The 7,097-nt window shown below is 35.0% G+C and overlaps 1 pseudogene across 1 annotated transcript; it reads left to right on the top strand.

Annotated features, from left to right (window-relative positions):
• Nucleotides 1-318: 318 nt before the first annotated feature.
• On the top strand, nt 319-6,158 carry LOC149233994 (auxin transporter-like protein 4; annotated as a pseudogene). Its single transcript, XR_016246063.1, has 8 exons — nt 319-778; nt 1,772-1,957; nt 2,212-2,324; nt 2,428-2,611; nt 3,405-3,502; nt 3,598-3,805; nt 3,894-4,151; nt 5,407-6,158. The product of XR_016246063.1 is annotated as an auxin transporter-like protein 4 (transcript).
• The last annotated feature ends 939 nt before the right edge of the window (nt 6,159-7,097 follow it).

Here is a 7,097-nt window from a genome sequence, read left to right as displayed (position 1 = left end):
AAAAAGAGAGAATAAAATTTAGTTTCTCGCAGACCAAATCTTTCACTCCATTTCTTACTTAAACCTTAACGCGGATGTTGAGGTTGCACTTTTTATCTGTTGCATAAAGATCGGGTCCCAAGATCGACGGCGCCCCTCGTGCGAAAGTGTGAAAAGGTAAACGCCGTCGGACAGAGGAAGGACACGGTACAGTGTTTTTAGGGCAGAAAGCTCCGTTCCGTTTCACTCGGTGGCCCACGGTGATGGAAACCAGCGAGAGTATAGCGCGTGCACGCACATACTAACTACTTTATATGCCCCCACTCGATAAACCAGAAAAAAAACACTTGGAAAAAAATAAAAAAAAATAAAGAGAAAAAAGGCGGAAAATGAAGCTTTGTCTGCCAATTTCTAGGACAGATTTCTCATTATTTTAGTAACAGAAGTTTGAGGAGCTGGCTCTCCCTCCATGGATTCTGTTGTTAGAAATACCCCTGAAGCTTCTCTCGTCACTGAATAGCTTTCGTTGAGCTCTGGAGTTATGGAACATTGAGTAAGACACCAGAGTGGGCTCTTGGGAAATAGCTGAATTTGAATTGGGGATTTTGATAGTGATCCAGTTGCAATGTCGCAGAAGCAAGCTGAGGAAGCTATTGTGATGAATTACAGCGAAATGGAAGTGGAAGGGAAGGAGGCAGAGGGAGCACAGAATGATGCTTCTGTGAAGGGAAGCATTAGAAGATTGTTTTGGCATGGTGGATCTGTCTATGATGCCTGGTTTAGCTGTGCTTCTAATCAGGTCATTTTCATTATTTCTTCTCCATTTTTGCAGAAAATAGACCTGGTGGGAATGATCCAAATTTTGTAAAAGACCAATTTGTTAGAGTGGTTCAAATTTTATAAAAGACCAATTTGTTTGGGTGGTTCAGATAAACATCACACAATTAATCAATAATTTGAAACAGATCCTGCCAAAATGAGAGTGTATTGTTAACATGGAGTTATATTGAACCTTTGCCAACTCTTAAATGAAATCTCTATATTTTCTAAGCTACTCTCTATATTTTCTAAGATACTCGTATATCAGCAAATTAGGCATTGAATGGTGACCTCCTGACCTTTTACTGTTGAAAAGGTGACCTAGAAGGTTAGTGTGGTGATTGAAACTATTGTTGGCAATGTTCAAATACACGTTTATGTTTTGTTTTTGCCATTACAATGTTCTATAGTTCATGACTTGTTGCAGGTTTTTCCATTAAATATACAACATAAATGTAGCTTGCAGTATGCCTTTCCATTCAAGGCTTTTGCTCATAGGAGTAACTACATCTGCATCTGCATCCTACCTGTCTTGAATGTTTTGATTGACCCAGTTTCCAAATTCAATATCTCTTGCATTCAGCTATTTCATTTTTAGTTTTATGAGCCCCATTTGGCCCCTGAAGGGCTTATTGAATGAAGATTTTGATCTTGGTCCTGCTCTGTACAAACTGAACCCAAGTGACAAAAACCTTGTGAGCCTTTAGGATATTCTGTATCTTCATTTTGCAATGACACTTGTTACACTTGGGTTGTTGTTTTGCCCACTGTAAGCTCAGTTGTTTAAGCAAGTCTTTTGCAGCTCAGTCGTTTAAGCAAATCTTTTGCAGCTATGTTGTAGTGACTGGAATTTGATGCAACTGTGAACTCTTGGTTGTTCTTGTTTGTTCACATTTTTGTTTTTTTAATATATGTATGTACTAATTATTCAGGAGGAGCTCAAAAGTTGAGTGTTTTGGGTTTGGAATTGCAGGTAGCACAAGTACTTCTAACATTGCCTTACTCATTCTCTCAGTTGGGAATGGTGTCAGGAGTCCTGTTTCAAGTTTTCTATGGGTTGATGGGAAGTTGGACCGCTTACCTTATCAGTGTTCTCTATATTGAATACCGCACACGAAAAGAGAAGGAGAACGTGAGCTTCAAGAATCACGTTATTCAGGTGGATAGATACAGATGTTTATCTGAACTTTATTAAATGTATAAAAAATATTCATTAAAAAATGCTAAATTTTTACAATTCTTGAGGTTTCTAAACAAAAATATCCTATCCTACAGTGGCCTAATTAGTCTGTCGGCAGTTGCAGAAATCTATCCATTTGAGATTCAGGGGCCTAATTAGAATGTCAGCAATTACAGAACTCTGGGCACAGAGATTTCCTTGTATAATGTATTGTTCTTTTGTTTTGTTTGCAGTGGTTTGAAGTGCTGGACGGACTTTTAGGCCCGTTTTGGAAGGTCCTTGGCTTGGCTTTCAATTGTACATTTCTCCTTTGTGGATCTGTGATACAGCTCATAGGTTGTGCAAGGTAGGTAGGCCGTTCGCCCATTAATGTCCTTTTGTTGGCAGGATTGCGACGCATTTGTTTTGAAGTTGGCATCCATTATTTATTTCCTGTACCTTACCTGCAGCAATATATATTACATCAATGATCACCTGGACAAGAGAACGTGGACCTATATTTTCGGTGCCTGTTGTGCTACTACAGTTTTCATCCCTTCCTTTCACAATTACCGCCTCTGGTCCTTTCTGGGCTTAGGAATGACCACATATACTGCATGGTATTTGACCATTGCTTCTCTTGTCCATGGACAGGTATGTATGTCTGGGAGTATGATATTTTTGAGGAAATTGTTATTTCAATGTCGAAATTTTAAATTTATTTATTTTATTCAAAATACAATTTAAATGAGTAAATATGACAATTTTACACAGAGTAGGCTTACGATGCTCCCAAGCCAAACATTTTAATTTCACCAACAATTATATAGCAAATCTGGAAAGCCAAACATCACAATCTGACCTAGAATTGTATAACAAGGCCAAAAAGTCACCCCATTAGATTATGCTAACATCACAATCTCACCAATAATTATATCACAAAAGGAAAAATCACTAGGTTTGATTATGCTTAAAATCACAATGTCACCAAAAATTATAATGGGGAAAATGAAAAATCCACTTTATTAGATTATACTTAACATTACAATCTCACCAAAAATTATATCTTAAAGCAATCACCTTATTAGATAATGCCTATTTTACCATCATACCTTTCAGCTCTCAGAGACCTTATTAGATAATGCCTATTTTACCATCATACCTTTCAGCTCTCAGAGATTGACAATGGTGAGAAGTGCAAACCTTGAATTTTGTTTTTCCTCTTTGTTGAATTGCGTGTTGAGTAAGTATATCTGTGTGATTTCTTTTAATGTACCGTGTCGTTTTAATAAATGCCTGGGAAGAAAAATCCAATGGCTATGTAATACAAAACTGGAGTACGCTCTTTTACTAATGTTTCAAATTACCCTGTATGAGATTTACTCTCTTTTCGAAACTAATTACAAAGGACCTGACAATGGCTTCTTTCCTGATACACACTGTGCAGATAGACGATGTAAAGCATTCCGCACCAACAAAGCTGGTCCTCTACTTCACTGGGGCCACCAATATACTCTACACTTTCGGTGGCCACGCCGTGACAGTGTACGTTCCCAATCATTTTTTTTCTTCGCTTTCATGGGTTTCTACTGAAAATTAAAAGTCTGCCACTTTTAACAGACCTTCAATTTTGGTAACAGGGAAATAATGCATGCCATGTGGAAACCTAAAAAATTTAAGGCAATTTACTTGCTGGCAACTTTGTATGTCTTTACTCTGACTCTACCCTCTGCAATATCGGTTTACTGGGCTTTCGGAGACACACTGTTAGATCACGCAAATGCCCTTTCCTTGCTTCCCAAGTCGGGCTTTCGCGACCTGGCAGTCGTTCTAATGCTCATTCACAAGGTCTGAAACAACAATTTCCATTATAATTTTTTTGTTGTTGCAGTGTGCTAAGCATAAATGAGAGTTTCGAAATTTGAAATGGTTGCAGTTCATTACCTTCGGGTTCGCATGCACCCCCTTATACTTTGTGTGGGAAAAGGTTATCGGAATGCACGATACAAAGAGCATTGTGAAGCGTGCACTGGCGAGGCTGCCTGTGGTGATTCCCATATGGTTTCTTGCAATCATTTTCCCCTTCTTCAGGCCTATCAACTCTGCAGGAGGCGCTCTCCTACTCAGCTTTACAGTCTACATTATACCTGCCATGGCTCACATTTTAACTTACAGGACAACTTTGGCCAGAAAGGTACGAATATTTACACATTTTATATACTCAGTAATAATTTCTTTAAAGTGAAACATTTAATGATATCTATATATTGATAATTTTTTTTTTTTTTTAAGTTTTGAATTTATATATGATCCGTTTAGATGCCGTCTGACTTTGGATTTATTTATTTATGAGAGGGATCAAATTATTTTTTTTGCAATTTATTTTCTGATTTATTCAGTTTTTAGAGGGAGAATCAAATCTCTCCTGCAAATTTATTTTTGAGTAGAAATTTTGAAGAAATGTTAGCATTTTGAGTGATTTAATCTTTATTGATGCAGGATAGATTTTGATATAATATAAAATTAAGCTGGTTAGATTATTAATTTTATTTTATTTAAAAAATATTTTAATATTATTTTTATGTAATTTTATTGAACAAAATAGTTTATATAACATAATCTTCTAACATTTCTTCTATAATATAACCTTATAACATTTTTTTCTTTACTCACTTGAAATAATTAATATATCACTTAAAATCAATTTGAATAATAAAAAAATCAATAATAAAAGATTCAGACCTTGTTTTTTTATTTTAAGTATAATTTAGTTTTTCTTAACAACCTAACCTAACTTAGTATTGAGAAATAACCTAATTTATTTTAATTCTAGATTTTTTTAAAACAAATAGATATCAAGCGTGGAACCTAACAAATTTGGAATTTAGAATAAACTTGCATTTATACTAATTTAAATACTATATCCATTTTAATTATCATAGATTCATTTTAAATAAGGATCTAACATGAGCCTAGAGGGATTCAATTGCTTCACGTGCAATCTTTTTTATGAGCAAATATTATTTAAATGTTTTGTTTAGTTATTTTTAATTTTTAATTTTGATCTACATTTGCAAAATTTCAACTTTAATTGCTGTAGAATAAGCCTTTAAGCCGAATAAATCTGAAATTTAAGATTAACAAAACTGAAATTTAAGATTAACATGGATTTATAATAGTGTTTATATAAAATCTTATTTATCATAAATCAGAAATTTCATTATTTTAGAATTAAAAAAATAATAATAAAATAATTTTTTTGATTAGTCAATTTTTTTTGAAATAAAAAAAAAAAAAATATATATATATATATATTTTAGAGCGTCAGCAAAGGAAGATGTTCACCTCGTACTCACTGCATTGCTATCCTGCGTTTATTTTCTCATTAACATAACGTTGAGAGGGTTTTATACTAATTTTTTATTTGAATCTTGATGGTTGATTTTCAGAATGCTGTGGAAAAACCACCCTTCTTTCTACCGAGCTGGACAGCGGTTTATCTAGTGAACATATTTGTGGTGATTTGGGTGTTGATAGTAGGGTAGCGTGACGAATTTCGTGCGTCAGGTTGACTCATTCGGTCTCTTTGCAAAGTGTTATCAATGTCCTCCCCATGCACCAGCTGCTTCAAAATCACATCTTCCTCCTCCTCACAAAACCTGAAAATTCAAACGGAAATTCTCTGAATTTAAGAGGGGAACAATATGAGATTATATAGAATATGTTTTGAGCGTGGGGTTTATTCTCTGACATAGAAGGCAATGACTAGCAATGGAGGATGGAGTTGTCAAGCCTGAGGGAGGCTCACAAAATTCATACTCTGCACATATACCATACCTGAAACTGCTTGAAAGCTGACATGCGTACAATTATTTACAGGCAACAAATGAGTTTATTAAGGGAATTGCATTGTAATTGTAATTTATACCTCTATGTGTCTGTCTTAGGGTTATTTTTGTCTACTGTACTGTACTGGGTTGTGGCTTTGGATTCAAAGGAATGGAGACAGCAGCAATAGTACTCCATTTATCTTGTTGTTAATGGAGACTGACAAACTACTTAAGCTTACTGGGGCCTGTTATTCTTATTCACCCTGTTGTTCTCCCCAATTATTTTGTATCACCATCATGTACGTTGTTGCCAACTTATGATTTTCTGGTTATATGAATGATTGATGGAAAAGAGTGTTCAGCTACCAAAATTGTTTACAATGGTTTCTCTTAAAATTTAAATGGTTGATGCTGCCTGTTGTGCAACTGGATTTATTAAGTGCACTCATTGCACTAACAAGTTTGGTGCCACTGCTATGCAGGGCTGCTTATTCTTTCCAGCCTGTTCTCCTCAATTATTTTTTAGCACAATCATGTACGTGGGTGCCTAAAGTTATGGTTATCTGGTTAGGTCATGATTGAAGCAAAAAGTGTCCAGTTAACTTTTTCGCCTCTTTAAAATAAATTTGCTCACAATGAATGGTCTGTATTAAATTTAAATGGTTGTGAAAATTCTCTTTTGATCGTTGGAAATGTCTGGAAAAATATTTAATTGACCAAACTTTATATCTTAGATCTGGATTTATTAAGTGCACTCTGACTTATATTTTGAATTTGGATCTTTAAGTTTGAATATGATAAGTAGCGTGCATCTTAGGTTGAAGTGCTAAGCGGATTTATTGATTGGGTTGCATTCGTCCTTGGAAGGATACCTATGTGTACGGTCATTAAAATGTCTGCTCAATATAACCTTTATGAACATGTTAGATCAGCGTAATAATTTCACATGTACAAAAAAAAATATACACCCTGTAAATATATGATGCAACTTTACATTTCATTTTTAGGTGGCAGTTTGATGGGCAATTTTTATTTTTTTTTATTTTTTTGGTTCTCAATGGAAAGTACAGCGTCAGTGAGCTGGTTTATCTAGAGGTTATGGAGGTATCGATAAGAATTGATTATGGTTCAGGGTAATATAAGTTTGGTCTTGTTGTATTTTCACATTTAGTAGAATCATATTTATCTAGAGCGTTTTGAGCTTGGAGGCTCATCTATAGCTCAGTATGAGGGGATGTGTAAATTTGCCGGTCCATTTGTCCATCGAGTTGACACATGCCTCTTTAGAGTAAAAACAAATTATGCTTTAA

The sequence above is a fragment of the Pinus tabuliformis genome, chromosome 8 (assembly GCF_031772625.1).
Source record: "Pinus tabuliformis cultivar Carrire ecotype Pingquan chromosome 8, CPIR1, whole genome shotgun sequence".
NCBI lineage: Eukaryota > Viridiplantae > Streptophyta > Pinopsida > Pinales > Pinaceae > Pinus > Pinus tabuliformis.
The sequence above is the reverse complement of the archived record's forward strand: the minus strand, read 5'-3'. Positions and strand labels throughout refer to the sequence as shown.